This window comes from Neoarius graeffei, chromosome 1 (assembly GCF_027579695.1).
Source record: "Neoarius graeffei isolate fNeoGra1 chromosome 1, fNeoGra1.pri, whole genome shotgun sequence".
NCBI lineage: Eukaryota > Metazoa > Chordata > Actinopteri > Siluriformes > Ariidae > Neoarius > Neoarius graeffei.
Genome location: NC_083569.1, coordinates 26,071,608 through 26,087,920, shown reverse-complemented (window position 1 = coordinate 26,087,920; position 16,313 = coordinate 26,071,608). Strand labels below are relative to the sequence as shown.

General features: G+C 41.9%; 2 non-coding genes across 2 annotated transcripts; one reads left to right on the top strand and one right to left on the bottom strand.

The window, feature by feature from the left end:
- The first annotated feature begins 9,624 nt into the window (after window positions 1-9,624).
- trnat-cgu (transfer RNA threonine (anticodon CGU)) lies at window positions 9,625-9,697 on the top strand. Its single transcript has one exon. It is a non-coding gene; the product is annotated as a tRNA-Thr (tRNA).
- A 5,934-nt stretch (window positions 9,698-15,631) lies between these two features.
- Window positions 15,632-15,704, bottom strand: trnaf-gaa (transfer RNA phenylalanine (anticodon GAA)). The gene has a single exon. It is a non-coding gene; the product is annotated as a tRNA-Phe (tRNA).
- Between the last annotated feature and the right edge of the window lie 609 nt (window positions 15,705-16,313).

Below are 16,313 nucleotides of genomic sequence, written 5' to 3'. Positions count from 1 at the left end.
ACACACATTCCAGTTGTCTGGTTGTGGAGAGAGCTCCTCTGCTCTCGCTCTCCCTCCTTAAATAGCCTGGTTTACTGGGGAGAACACACACAAAACATAGATTAATCACACTCAGGTGAAGCGATTCTGCCACTTACCTTCCCCAACTCCGCCCTCCTGTCATAGACCGGCGCTTGACCACGCCCCCGCTGCCACACCAACCTACAAGACTGAATATGATAAATGATGGAAATAGTGGAAAAACTGGAAATAGTGAATGAAAATAAAAATTTACTGTTTTATTTATTGAGTCACCACACAGACCTACTCTCGTTGAAAGTGAGCTGAATGACCGCCAAACTGAGTTCGGCCAGGTTCTAACGTCATACCAAAACAAAATACATCACTGATTCCTTCACATTCAGAAAGGTTAAAAACATTCATCATACATTCAAAAACGTTCATCATAGTGCGGCACTGGGGCGGCACGGTGGTGTAGTGGTTAGCGCTGTCGCCTCACAGCAAGAAGGTCCTGGGTTCGAGCCCCGGGGCCGGCGAGGGCCTTTCTGTGCGGAGTTTGCATGTTCTCCCCGTGTCCGCGTGGGTTTCCTCCGGGTGCTCCGGTTTCCCCCACAGTCCAAAGACATGCAGGTTAGGTTAACTGGTGACTCTAAATTGACCGTAGGTGTGAATGTGAGTGTGAATGGTTGTCTGTGTCTATGTGTCAGCCCTGTGATGACCTGGCGACTTGTCCAGGGTGTACCCCGCCTTTCGCCCGTAGTCAGCTGGGATAGGCTCCAGCTTGCCTGCGACCCTGTAGAAGGATAAAGCGGCTAGAGGTGATGTGATGTGTGATAGTGCGGCACTGTATTATCTAATTCTCTCTGTTTATAACTATACACCTACCCGGTGGAGATGAGCTGGGAAACTGAAGACTGAAGGAACAGTATTGAAAAGTATTTTACCAGTCTCACCTGTGAAAGGTAATCCCATGTGATCTCGTTTGGACGATAAACCTGCTGGTACAGTTAAACGCAGCACATGAATGAGGCATCTTTATTCTCGGCTACTGTCTAGCTGCTATACCAGAGACGGTTGAAGAATCTCCACTTTGTCACATCCAATATGGCGGCGAGGATGCCGTATGATTCTACGCAGAAGCCAGCGCCTATGTTTATATGTCTATGCTTTCTCCAGCGTCGCGCAGCCTTGTTGTCACTCCTGCAAAAGCCTGCCCAAAGAATCCAAACAAAAACCTTGCATTGTGATTGGCGGGCACGATTTGATGCCTGGGGTGTGTTGTTGATATGGTCCGAGGCTAGACCCACTTGTAGGCAAAAATATTTTTGGCCGCTAGGCGGGTGGGTCTAGTTTACTAGGCTAGATATTGCCTCTTTGTGATTTTCTTTACTTAAGAAAATTGTACAGTTTTCACCTACTGTGGTTCAAGTGATCTTAGCATGTAGTGTGATAATCTTTGCTCTGTGGCAATTTAGCATTATAGACTCTAATGTTGCACATGCATTGAAAGACTAAGCAGTTAATGAATTTAAATAAACCTGTTCATTTTCACTTTATGTAACTCGTCTATTCCATTGTATTTAAATGCAATTGCATAAAATTTTCTAAGACATGACATGCATCAATTACAGGAACAAAACAGGAAATGCACAATGCTTGCTCTTGAGGCCATCACTTGCATCATTGAATTTAACTACTACAATTTAAAGGTTTAGTTTCACTTTATTTTAACAAACTTATTTCATTTTTGTGGTATCCTGAATAATTATAGTGACATGCATTATCACCCCATGCCACCAGAGGGTATAATACCTGTTGGACCATTGAGTAAATACACTTGGAGTCAGATAAGAGAATACCTAGACGAGACAGGGAACGTGTATGTGAGTAGTTGTGTTCGTGTGCAATAAAGAGACAAACAACAGGCCTTGGATCCACCGAGTGATTTTATAATTTAGTACACGTTATCACAATTTTACATCAAGCTAACTGCCTCAAATTTCCTTAGGTGTTACCTGCATTAGACAACAGGTTCAGGAGAGACTGAAGGAGTATCGCAGGATGGAGTCATGAGGTATAGCATGGGATGGATGAGCGATTTAGTTGTAACTCCTCATTACTGGATTATAATGATGGCTGATACCTACATATCATAGACAGACAGCAACAAGACTTGACATGCTTTTGGACTTTCAAGCACTTAAAGCTGTTTATGATCACTAATCAAGTGGCTGTACTTGTGTGCATTATATAATTAGGGCTTGCATTGATATTGATCATGTTTAAATGCTGTATAGGCACCCTTTAATTGGCAACAGGTGATAATATCACAAAATACTGATGAACCTAGATGGGAACAAGCTGCCCCCCAACTTGCAAAAAACTGAAACCCAAGTTGTTTCAATAAAGACAAATGTTCTGGTCAAAAATTGCTGAGACAGTCACAGAATAAGCTATTTACAGCAAAATGTGCCTTATCTTAAGGATATTCATCACTGTATACTTGTCATGACTGGGTGTGAAAGGGACATCCTCCAAAGGCTCAGTTGTTCACAAGCAAGGATGGAGTGAGGTTCACAGGGTGTTAACCATGAAGAGGCCCAGACAGCAATTGTACAGACAGCCATGGGGATCTATGTTGTTAAACAGGAGAATGCAGAAACCTTTAACAAGCCTGCAGATGTTGAGGTTGTCATTGAGGGAATCAAGGTTCTAACTGATCTATGATGCATCACATTTGGACTTGTGATGTTATCTGGAATAATCTATGCACTCAACTTGAGTTATCCCCAGAGCTGAAAGGCACATTTGAGGTGTTTAAGAAGATACTGATGAACCTAGATGGGAACAAGCTGCCCCCCAACTTGCAAAAAACTGAAACCCAAGTTGCTTCAATAAAGACAAATGTTTTGGTCAAAAATTGCTGAGACAGTCACAGAATAAGCTATTTACAGCAAAATGTGCCTTATCTTAAAGATATTCATCACTGTATACTTGTCATTTGTTCCTCTTTCCCTCTGTTGTTAAAAACTGTTGCTATTTTAAATGTTGACTGGGTTCAAAATCTCATTTGAGGGGAAAATGGCATCAAGAAGACCATTAAGCGATAAAAGATAAATCCAGTATATCAGTTTGAGTTCAGGTTTTACTTGATTGCTTTAAAGCATTGTTAAAATATTTTGCATATGTTGGAGAAACAGCATTTGAGCACTCAAATTTTATGATTTATGTGTCTCCCTGTTAGCGCTGTCACCTCACAGCAAGAAGGTCCGGGTTCGAGCCCCGTGGCCGGCAAGGGCCTTTCTGTGTGGAGTTTGCATGTTCTCCCCGTGTCCGCGTGGGTTTCATCCGGGTGCTCCGGTTTCCCCCACAGTCCAAAGACATGCAGGTTAGGTTAACTGGTGACTCTAAATTGACCGTAGGTGTGAATGTGAGTGTGAATGGTTGTCTGTGTCTATGTGTCAGCCCTGTGATGACCTGGCGACTTGTCCAGGGTGTACCCCGCCTTTCACCCGTAGTCAGCTGGGATAGGCTCCAGCTTGCCTGCGACCCTGTAGAAGGATAAAGCGGCTAGAGATAATGAGATGAGATGAGACAGCAAAATGTGCCTTATCTTAAGGATATTCATCACTGTATACTTGTCATTTGTTCCTCTTTCCATCTGTTGTTAAAAACTGTTGTTATTTTAAATGTTGACTGGGTTCAAAATCTCATTTGAGGGGAAAATGGCATCAAGAAGACCATTAAGCGATAAAAGATAAATCCAGTATATCAGTTTGAGTTCAAGTTTTACTTGATTACTTTAAAGCATTGTTAAAATATTTTGCATATGTTGGAGAAACAGCATTTGAGCACTCAAATTTTATGATTTATGTGTCTCCCTGTTAGCGCTGTCACCTCACAGCAAGAAGGTCCGGGTTCGAGCCCCGTGGCCAGCGAGGGCCTTTCTGTGTGGAGTTTGCATGTTCTCCCCGTGGGTTTCCTCCGGGTGCTCCGGTTTCCCACACAATCCAAAGACATGCAGGTTAGGTTAACTGGTGACTCTAAATTGACCGTAGGTGTGAATGTGAGTCTGAATGGTTGTCTGTGTCTATGTGTCAGCCCTGTGATGACCTGGTGACTTGTCCAGGGTGTACCCCGCCTTTCACCCGTAGTCAGCTGGGATAGGCTTCAGCTTGCCTGCGACCCTGTAGAACAGGATAAAGCGGCTAGAGATAATGAGATGAGATAAGATGTGTCTCCCCATGAGCGGTCAGAGAGGGATGGATAGCAGGGAGGAGAGAAGCTGAGAGGGATGGGTGAATGAAAGCAGGATGAGCCCTAAGAGCCTCAGAGTCTGATACAGCAGCAGAGGAGATGAGCAGATCCACTTGTTTATTATCTCCATTAACTTTAGCAGACATTCTTGGGGGAAGGTTGGGACTTAGAGCTCCACTTGGAACAATATAAAGAAGGAACTCAGGTGTAGATTTTGGATGCTGTATGTACCATTGCAGGTTGTCGACTGTACCAGTGAATTTTCTGTAGCTGCAGGACAGAGTGACATCATCACCTTCATGTACAACTTCACGAGTGAAAAGTGGCTCTATTGAATCTGCCATGGAGTCACCTGTCATAGAGAACATAATGTTTTTAACCTTTACATAATCAAGCCAGAACTACACAAGTCAGACCCACATTCTGCTGTTTCTTAACACCACACAGACTAATTAATCATTAATTCAACAGATAATATTTTTAATTAAAAAAAAATCAAAACTCACCAAGTGAAAGCCATAGACACATTAATATAACAGTAAACATGATGAATGGTCTTAGCTGAATTAAAATATTCTGAGGACTTTCTGTAAGCTAATATGGAAACATCATAAAGGTTCAAGAAGCATCATGAAGCTCCGCCCCCACAACATCACATGACAGTGTCACTTACAGTGTTGTCAGATTGTTGAGTTGCTGCAGCATCCTGGCTTTACATTCAATTCAATTTTATTTGTATAGCACTTTTAACAATAGACATTGTTGCAAAGCAACTTTACAGAACTATATAAAAGCCAGATATAAATTTCTGCCTACTGAGCAAACCTGAGGTGACAGTGACAACTCCTGAGACGACAAAAGGAAGAAACCTTGAGGGAACCCATCCTCATTTGGGTGAAAACAGACAGTGGGATTATAAATACCTCACTTCTATAACTGTGTCCTATATAGTGAAATGGGGCAACTGGGTAACCAGGAAATTCATTGTAGCTTTGGCATGAAGTCTATATTGTTGACTTACTGATTGAGATTTGAATCCAAAACTGTTCATGGCAACTGCAGTCCTGAGCCATCATAGCAAAACTGTTTGTATTAATTCTCCAAAGCTATCTTCTAAGTGGATCTTTAGGCTGTCCATATGAGGTTATCCTCCACAGGAGTGAAGTGATGAGAACTCCAGCCAGAAGTAACGCATCAGGTCAGCATCACTGGTATCTCAGGAGTCACATGTGTAGCACGAGAGAGAGAGAGAACACAGATTTTTAAGTATGCTCACTGTCATGTAATGGTTACGAACAGTGTACATTGTGTGCTGAGTGCAAGTGGGGACTCCAGCAAGACTAAATATGACGGCATAACTAAAAGGGAGAGTCAGAACGTAACAGAGACTTGAGGGCACCATGGTACATAAAGTGTACATAAGGCCACTCTACCATCTACAAACCTGAGTAAATGTGTAAGGGGGGGCAGCATCCAAACATCCCATTTTACCATTACATTACATTACAGGCATTTCACAGATCAATGTACAACATACCCAGAGCAGCCTACAGAGCAGTTGGGGGTTAGGTGCCTTGCTCAAGGGCACTTCAAAACACTCTTCAAAACACTTATCAAAACACTCTCTGCCCAGGAACCCTCCAGATCTGCTACTTTATGTAATAAAAAGCTGTTAACAAAAGGCTTGACTAAACAAATATATTTTCAGCCAAGACTTAAGCACTGAGACTGTGTCTGAGACCTGAACACTACTTGTACGGCTGTTCCATAACTGGGGGGATTTGTGAGAGAAGGCTGTCCCTCTGCTGGAGCCTTCACTATTTGAGGTACCAACAGATAGCCTGCACCTTTTGATCTAAGTTGTTGTGGCGAGTCATAAAGGACCAGAAGTTCACTCAGGTACTGTGATGAGAGATAAAGCACATTTAGTGCTTTATAGTTAAATAGCAGTAGTTTATAATCAGTGCAAAATTTGATTGGGAGCCAATGCAGTGTGGATAAGATAGGGGTGATGTGGTCATATCTTCTCGTTCTAGTAAGGACTCTCACTGGAGCTTGTTTATGCACCTGTTAGAACATTCAGACAGTAAGGCATCACGATAATCCAACCTGGAGGTAACAAAAGAATGAACTAGGTTTAATGCATCATGAAGTGGCGTTATATTTCTTACCTGAGCAATATTTCTGAGATGAAAGAAGGCTATAGTGATATTATCTACATCCAGCCTCACATGGGGAACCTGTCCTGAGCACATTTAAGCAAACACATGCTGAAAGCAGGGAATTAATGTTTTTACATAATTACAGTCATTTTAATGTATAAACTACACTCGGGTGGCACAGAGGTGCAGTGTCACTGTCGCCTCACAGCAAGCAGGTTCCTGGTTTGAACATACCAGTCAATCAGGGGCCTTTCTGTGTGGAGTTTGCATGTTCTCCTTGTGCCTGCGTGGATTTCCTCAGTTTCCTTCCACAGTCCAAAGGATGAGGTCAACTGGCTTCTCTATATTGCTCGTATGTGTGAGTGTGAATGTCTGTCTGTCTCTCTGTGTTAAGCCTGCGATAGACTGGTGACTTGTCGAGGGTGTACCTGGCTTCTCCATCATAGTCAGCTAGGATTGGCTCCAGCTCACTGACGACCCACAATGGAAATGCAGAATAGAAAATGGATGGAGTGAGAGAAAAATATACTTTAATAAGTACATAATTGAATATTTTAATTATATGTTTTAGTGGCCCCTCTGCCCTGTTTTTGGTTGTTCCGATCGTTCAAACAGAGGAAAACATAAAAACTATTCCTGTCTCCCTGGAACTGTGTCTTGAACTTCTGATTGTGGCTTATTAACTTGACTTGGGCATTTCTTCAGAAAGGAAATATCTCTGAACTGGGAGTAGGAGATGTTTTTCACTGACAGTTTTTATCTGTAACTGACAGTGAATCCCTTTGTTTCACTCCAGCTTCGATAGCCCACAACAGTAATGGCATGTGAGAAAAGTTCTCTCCAACCCTGCTATACGGTCACAGTTTGCAACCACGATCTTGCCATTTTATTCATTGACAATCCACGGAGTTAGAAGTTTTTCAGTCGTTCTTTGCGAGTGCTTAACCTGGAATAGAACAGAGGTTGTATTCATTCACGTAACTTGCTTGCGAGTTTACTTCCGGTGAATGAAGTGGCGGTCAGGCAAACTGATTCGGCTGCTGGCATGTAACGAGTTAGTGAAACTGTCTCTGATTCTTGCTTTTTGTAGGCATCTTTGAGGTGATTGCTAGGATGCTACAAGTTTTAGTATTGGCTGTAAACAAACCACAGCTGCTGGATTCTCAATCCTTCCTGCCCTTCTCTTTCAGTAAACAATAAGTTTTGTTTTTTTATTTTTTTTATTATAACAGAGAAAATGCTGTGAGAAGGTACATTCCAACATCCATGTAGGTAAACCTTGGCCACAAATGGACATTACTCCAATCGTTTCGAGTAATTTTGCACGGATCATAACCATAAATAAACTCTAACTTCTGCCATCCTTTGCTTCTCTCATCCAAGCAATCCAGTAGTAAAGCTTTTTGCGTGGTAGCTTTCTTTGAACTGCAGATGTCTGACATCTTCAATATCGCTTGCCTTCAGTATGTAAAGAAAGTTCACTTGGCCCCCAGGACAAGGGTTGCTAATGTAAGTGTGATATCAGTGCAAGGGGTCTGTTGCAAATTTTGGCAATGTGGCACAAAGTTATAGAAGGGAACTTATTTATAATCTCACTATCTGGTGTGACCCAGATGAGGATGGGTTCTCTTTTGAGTTTGGTTGCTCTCAAGGTTTCTTCCTCATGTCATCTCATGGAGTTTTTGGTTGTTTCTCAGAGACGAACCCTTAAATGTTGTTAAAAAAAAAAAAAATCAAGATTGTTTCCCAGCAAAACAAGTCCTAGCCACTGATGGCTAAGTTTTCTTGGTTCCAGACCAGCAAAGATTTAGTGGCACTCTGGGACCAGTTTTCCTGGCTGAGAGCTGGTTCTTTGGCTGTGGAAACTTCAAGAACTGGCTCAAGATTAGGCACCAGCTCGGAACCAGCCCTCAGTGGAAAAATGGTGACTTGGTGGACAAGTGGTAGTTGAGGATCAGCAGAGGGTCCTCAAGGTTCTGCTTTGGGCTGAATATATGATAGATAGGTGTTTGCTTAAGGCTACATAGCTCATTGGTTAGAGCACTGGCCTTATAAACCATGGGTGGTGAGTTCAATTCTTATTGGGGCTTTTGACCTACCTTCTGAAGATAGAGAGTTCTGATCTGAAATATCGGGACTGAGGAAAAGTGTTATCTGTATCATTCATTGCTTATAAGTTCTCACTGTTTCTTCAAAACAGTTCTGCTCAATTCTCTATCAGTGAGCCAGTTGATATCAACAAAAAAACTGCAGCTAAAACTCTAAAGGATTCTTATCATGCTGCACATATTTTAAGTTCCTAGCTACATAATTATAAATTTGGACTATGTAGTGCAAGGAAACTTGGGACAAGAAGTCTGTGAGATATGTATGGAAAAAGCACGAGGTTGAGAAAATTCCTTTTTTTTTTTTTAAAGAACCAAAAACAGTGGTCAGCTTTTTTGGGTTGGAGTTCTCATCACCTGAAAACCACTGGCTGCTGGTGAGAATGGCCCCACATGAAGAGCCTGAAGATCAGTGAAGTCACTCATGGTGCTTATAACCATGTCTCTTGAGGGCTTGGCCTGTCCAGTGTTTTTGTTCGATCAGATGAGAAAGTAGCCAGACTGTACAGCCCACAGCCCACTCTATGATTGACACACTGCATTATTTAAAATTTGTGTCCATTTTCATCTCATCTCATCTCATTATCTCTAGCCACTTTATCCTGTTCCACAGGGTCGCAGGCAAGCTGGAGCCTATCCCAGCTGACTACGGGCGAAAGGCGGGGTACACCCTGGACAAGTCGCCAGGTCATCACAGGGCTGACACACAGACACAGACAACCATTCACACTTACATTCACACCTACGGTCAATTTAGAGTCACCAGTTAACCTAACCTGCATGTCTTTGGACTGTGGGGGAAACCGGAGCACACCCACGCGGACACAGGGAGAACATGCAAACTCCGCACAGAAAGGCCCTCGCCGGCCACGGGGCTCGAACCTGGACCTTCTTGCTGTGAGGCGACAGCGCTAACCACTACGCCACCGTGCCGCCCTGTGTCCATTTTTTGCGAGGCAAATAGTAAACAGAAGCTAACTGCAGCTAGGAACTAAAGTTGTGAGTGATGTTACAGCAGTTTCTGTGGGCTGTTTTGACGATTGGCACAGGGGCTTCAAGATTCTGCTGTGGCCCCAATTTTCAGCTGTTGTGAATGTCAGGGCTCCATAGCTCAGTGGTAAGAGCGCTGGTCTCGTAAACCAGAGGTCGTGAGTTCAATCCTCACTGGGGCCTGTAAGGGACATTTTGAATGGAGAAAGGTGATCCAGACGAAAGAGGGGATAATAAGAACACTGACACCAGAAGGTGAGCAAATGCTGCTCATGATTTCTCATCAGCTGAAGACCACTTTCTGCTGATGAGAAAGGCCCCATTTGGACAGTTTGAAGATCAGTGAGGTTACTGAGGACCTGAAGGTGTCTTTGGTGTGCAATTTCCACAAAACACTTTGCACTCAAGTCTCCATCAATGCACAGTTGATAAAGTCAACAAAAAATGACTTCAAGGGGGACCACATGATGATGGCTGATGAGAAGATGTGTTTGGATAGCATGCAGTCATCTTATCAGAGAGGTTTGCTTTTTATCCAGTTGTCTTTATATTTAAACTTTTTTTTATTTTTTTTTTAGTTCTAAAAAAAAAATTACTGAGGTCCAGACCTCAGTGACCTTATAGCTGGCGACAGACATGATTTTAATGCAGCCTAATTCCCAATAAAGCTGTTCTCATTTATATTTTTTTTCTGTTTCTGTTATCAGGCAATGGAATGAGTATGAAACAGTGACTAAAACGTGGCCTATTAAAACATGTTCACCAGCAGTCACATCCAAGCCATTTTCACGCTGCTGCTCTGCACTGAGAAAATTCTTATTTTATAACTTCAGTGTCATCTGACAAAATCAGCATGCACATAATTTTAAAGAAAACAACTGTGCAGTGATAGTTACTATATTTACATATAAAATGATTACTCAGAGAAAGTTTGAAGAGACAAGGTGTTTTCCTTATTTTTTCTCTCACACAGTGCACAGCCTCTGTCTGCCTGGGAAACCAACCACAAGAAGGATGTTTCGTTTTCAGTCAGGGATGATTCGGCCTCATCTGCCCTGTAGTGAATAAACCTTTTAATCCTCTGGAGACAAAGATATCGTCTTTCGAAAGTAGCTAAGATTTGTCCAAAAAGTCACAAGATTTGTCGCTAGTCGCTTTTTTTTATTTAAAAAAGTCACTAAGTTGGCAATAACGCTTTGAGAACTGACTGTTCACTTGTTGCCTAATATTTCCCACTTCTTGACAGGCGCCATTGTAATGAGATAATAAATGTAATTCACTTCACCTGCCAGTGGTGGTAATGTTATGGCTGATCGGTGAATATAAATGTACTATATATGTATGACTGAAGAACAGATCGAGCCTGTATAATTGTGTAAAGTATTATTTATATAATGACAGAAGTCTATATCTCTGGGGGGGGTGCAGGATCCTAGTACTTGGCCCACAGTAAGATAATGGACTATGCCATTTTATGTAGAAAGGAGAAAGACTTTAACACACCAAAGTTATTATCTACAGTATCTCTCTATCTGTTTATCTATCTATTTATTTTCTTTCACTCATCCCTACCACTTTGCCCCATTTTGCACAGATAAAAATGGATGGTGGGAAGAAGAATGACAATAAAATACAATTAAATTAAATTTTACCTGTAAAATGCTTTTAACAGTGGACATCATCACAAAGCAGCTTTACAGAAATATATAAATTCCGGATATAAATTTTACATACAGTATATAGAATTTATCCTGAAGGATCGAGCCAGAAGGCGATGGTGGCAAGACGGGGTCACTGGTATCTCAGGAGTCGCATGTGTAGTGAGAGAGGGAGAGGGTTGGGCAGATAGAAAGAGAAACCCTCCTCTAAATACACACAATTTCAAACTGAAAGTCTGCAATGTAATTGGACAGTCAATTCAAAATATTTTTGGTTGTTTATTTTATAACAGACATTTTCTGGAGTATTTCATTAAAGTGAGAGAAAAAAACAGCTGCTGGTCTTGGTAATACTAATATATAGATTGAGGCACTGCCTAAAAGTGGAGCTCCCAGCTGTTTATGGGTTGTAGAATTTTCTTATGTCATAGCCAGCCTCTTTTGTTTTATATCGAGAATTATTTAAAAAAATTAAAAATAAAAATTCAGGCATGACGTGTGCGCATCGTGCATGGAGATTCCCGCCATCATTGGGTTGCCTGTGATGGCAGGTACGTGAGTACACGACACACAGTGACATCGGGCGACAACAGCAACAAGTTACTCACTACTGTACTGTCCCGACTACTACTCTACTTCACACTTCACTACTCACTCCGCTAGTTGCTGGGTTTCCTGTGGTGGCAGGCACACACAGGACTGAAATCATCAGAAAACAACTCAATGTGTTTCTTTATGTATCCACACTCTATGCCTATGGGGTTCCCCTCACGCGGGCTGGAGCTCCGCTAACACATAGTCTGGTGGTTATTTCTCAATAGGGCACTCCATAACACTTTCATGCACATCTAGGGGTAAAAGCTGCCAACCGTTTTTTTTAGTCAGAAAGGGTTCTAACAAGTAAAAATAGAGTGGTTGGCATCTTTGAAAATGCATATGACCCTGCTTTGGCAGCCAGTTTGGAAACTGCCATAGATATTTAACAAAATAAGATCTTGGGAGCAATGAAGAACAATTAATAGGCTGCAAAGCACAATCCTTCTTGTACAGAGGACAAAATTGTACATTTTTTTTACATTTTCATGAAATGTCAGCCATGTTAGTATTCCAATATGGCTGCTGAAGAACGATATTATGAAATTAATTTTTTAAAGAGATAAAGAATTTTGTTGTTTAAACACATGTTTCAACAGCTAATAAATTTACTGGTGACATCAACAGTATAGACAACAATTAAGAATTAAGGAACATACAAGAACATTTATTTCTGCAAAGTATGAAATGATTATTGTGAACATCATAGCAATGTCTTCAATATTAACAGGGCTGAAGATTAATAACACTAATATATGCTTTTAAACAGCTTCAGTAATGTACATTTTATACAGTTAACACTTAATTATCACTGACCCAAGAGCATGTTCTTCGTTAGATACCCTACTCATCCTCAGGGTCACAATTGTTTATGCAGTTGGCGGACCATTCACATTCACCATGGGTTTTGACCTTGTTGCTTCAAACCGCTTCTTCAGTCTTGTTATTTCTGTTGCATTTGTGAATTGAGAATAGCATGTTTTATGCCACTTGATGCTGTTGGGGTCCAGATTCATGTGCTTTTGCAAATATTCAAAAAACTCAAAATATTCGTCATCTTTATATCTTATGCGTTCTTCAGCTTTGATCTTTAAAGTCATCATTCCTGATTCACTTGCTTGACGTAAAGTTTTGTCATTCTTGTTCCTTCCACAGTCTCGATGACATATGAAGCACTTCTGGAAGTCAATATCCCTTCCTCTTTTTCTCTTCTTGGAGCTGAATAAGGGTTCCATGACTGACTAAAAAACAAGGGATCCACAACACAAATAGTAGTGTCTCAGTGTACAGTTTTTAAAAATGTGAGACTTAGAAATGAGTGCAATAACTCATACTTAATGTAGCTTTGGATCCGTTAGCTCCATTCCTATAGAGACCTACTACTTTATATAAAATATATGTCTTCACCAAATTCACGTGTCCTTGTCTTTGTTCCAGCTCCAAGGTGTCTTCATCCAGACTGTGTTAAAAACTGTCAAGCAGGCAATCTGTCTAGTTTACACTGTCTTGTAAGGCTGTCTTGTACTGTCTTGTACAATATCACATCTGTACCTTGTCTCCCATTTTATAAATAATATGCATCATGTTACAAAACACATCAATGTTTAATTGGCAGAGGAAAACTACTTTCATGTTGAATAAAGCCACTGATTTTCTCTGTTTTCAGGTACACTGCCGCACCTTCTAGGATCTTCTAGATTGCTGCCTCTGGGACAAGTGACCTTATTGGCTGCTTTTTCCAGTTCTTCCAAGAAAAATCAAACCAAAATGTTTGAAGTATCATATTTTTAAGTGAATAAAAGCAGGTCTCTGATTGGACAATGTAACATATGTTGCACACTCATAAAAAACAATATACATTGCAGGTAATGGAGTGAAATTTCTTTGATACCCATAATGCTTCAATGGTCAACCTATAGGCAGTTATGAACTATGGCTTACACTTGTCTCATCTCCTACCGCTTTATCCTGTTCTACAGGGTCACAGGCAAGCTGGAGCCTATCCCAGCTGACTATAGGCGAAAGGCAGGGTACACCCTGGACGAGTCACCAGGTCATCACAGGGCTGACACATAGACAACCATTCACACCTACTGTCAATTTAGAGTCAGTCATATATATTTAGTCACCAGTTAACCTAACCTGCATGTCTTTGGACCATGGGGGGAAACCAGAGCACCCAGAGAAAACCCACACAGACAGAACATGCAAACTCCACACAGAAAAGCCCTCACCAGCCATGGGGCTCGAACCCAGACCTTCTTGCTGTGAGGCAACAGCACTAACCACTACACCACCAGGCCACCTGCTTGCACTTGTTATTTTGGTTATTTAAAGTTGTTAAATTATTCTTTTGAAATATTTTAAAACATTCTATTTGTAGGTTTTTTTTTTCAGTATGCTTGAAATGAATGGTGGACCAAATATATATATATATATATATATATATATATAATTTGGAATTTAGCATTATTTTATATTGGAAATGCTTCATTAATGATGTGTGGATGTTATTTAATATAACCACATTATTTCTAACCATCAAAGACATATAATTTTTGACACTAAGATCATGTTTGTATCTTCCTGGAAGGTAAAATTACATGTTTTTATTACATTTCTGGCAGCCATATTGAATTCCAAGAGGGCCACCAGATAAAATCCTTGTTGGTAGATACCAGAACATCTATTGAACAAAAAACTTAGGTTTAACCACAACTTTTATGGTGTAGATTGCTCCAGGAGTCCATACATTTAGGTATTCGAGATTGTCCAATAGTCAGTTTCAAAATGGCTGCCAAGGGATAGTCAGAGGCATTTCCAAAGATGCCAACCACCATATTTCTGTCTCTTAGGGACCATTTTAACTAAAAAACATGGTTGGCAGCTTTTACCCCTAGATGTACAGGGGGCTTTCGCCCGTAGTCAGCTGGGATAGGCTCCAGCTTGCCTGCGACCCTGTAGAGCAGGATAAAGTGGCTAGAGATAATGAGATGAGATGAGATGAGATGTGCGGGGGGTTATAATACCATTTTTATCCTCCAGACTAACAGGCCACGAGGTGGTGTGCATGACTGGCAATTACTATTATAACACTGGCCATGAGGCAGTGTGTATGACTGGTAATTACTAACACTGGCCACTAGGCGGTGTGTATGACTGGTAATTTCTATAACACTGGTATGGTGGCAGGCACGCACGGGACCGAAACCATCAGAAAACAACTTGATGAGTTTCTTTATCCATCCACACTCTATGTCTATGGGGCTCCACTCACGCGGATCAAGAATGCACACCAGTGCAGATAATAGTATAGAGTCCGTGTGGACACAAAAGAAGGCATTGGTGCAAATGACATCACCTGTGCAGCACCGCTGACCTGCAAATCAAGGTCCTTCCCATACCATGCAGCGCAAAGGGCAGCACCGATCTCCGTAGCCCTCGGCCTCTCGCCTATTACGGTACATAGCTCAGGTTACAGTGGGGGGCTAGTCCTCTGGGAACCGCAAAAGTTTGTCTCCCAACTCGCATCTGTATTGCAACGTGCCTTGCCAGACGGCAGTAGGTACCATTTTTATGATGGTATGACCCGATCGTGAGTAGAACTCGTGATCGACCAAAAGGAGCATGCAATTGAAAAAATCTGGGCATGTTAGCTCAGATACTGCAAAGAAAGTCTTCAGAATTTCCACTGAGAGTTGACCTCACATTACTGGAGTCAAAGTTCAGAGTGCTAACCATTACACCATGGAACCAAAACGTAGCTGTAGAATTGTTTTCAGCACCAAATTACCGGCATATACTGACATTGCCCAGGCAAAAAAAACAAGCACAGCCTTTGATATACATAAACCACACTTCTCAATGCTGAAACCCGGGATTGAACCAGGGACCTTTAGATCTTCAGTCTAACGCTCTCCCTACTGAGCTATTTCAGCAAGTCCATTATCAGTCACTCATTGTGCCGGATTCAGGCTAGGCGTGGCACATCAGGGCGGTGTAAGCAGCGGCCTTATCTGACATTTGTTGCAGTGGGTTGTCGACGGGCCTCGTGGCCCGTGCTTGCCACAAGCAGCAAACGTGGGTGAAAACGGAGGCTTCGGCTGACGTGGCTTTGCGAAAGTAAGCGCTGCAAATGGTTTTTTTTTGTCGCACATAACCCTTAGCTCCTCCGTTAGTTGTGGCTGAGTGGTGAAGGCAATAGACTTGAAATCTGTTGGGGCTTCCTTGCACAAAGTTCAAATCCTGCTGGTTATGTGTGGCATGATGTTTGAGGCCTGTCAAGTGCTACAGGTATTGATCTGGCTGCTGGTGGATTGTTTTCACCAGGGCCCCTGTGCTCTTGGTGTGAAACAGGGCGGTGGTCTTCTTTTGATCACCGCACATAGGTATTTGAGCAGTGACCCAAGTGCATCGCCAACTCATGTGGTCAGCACAAGACCTGCGTGTGGTCAACAATGCGTCTCGCTTTGGTGTCTGGTCGAGCGGACTACGGAGCAGTGTTCGGCTAGCGGTATCCAGTGAAGAAGCGTTCTTCTATCTTGATC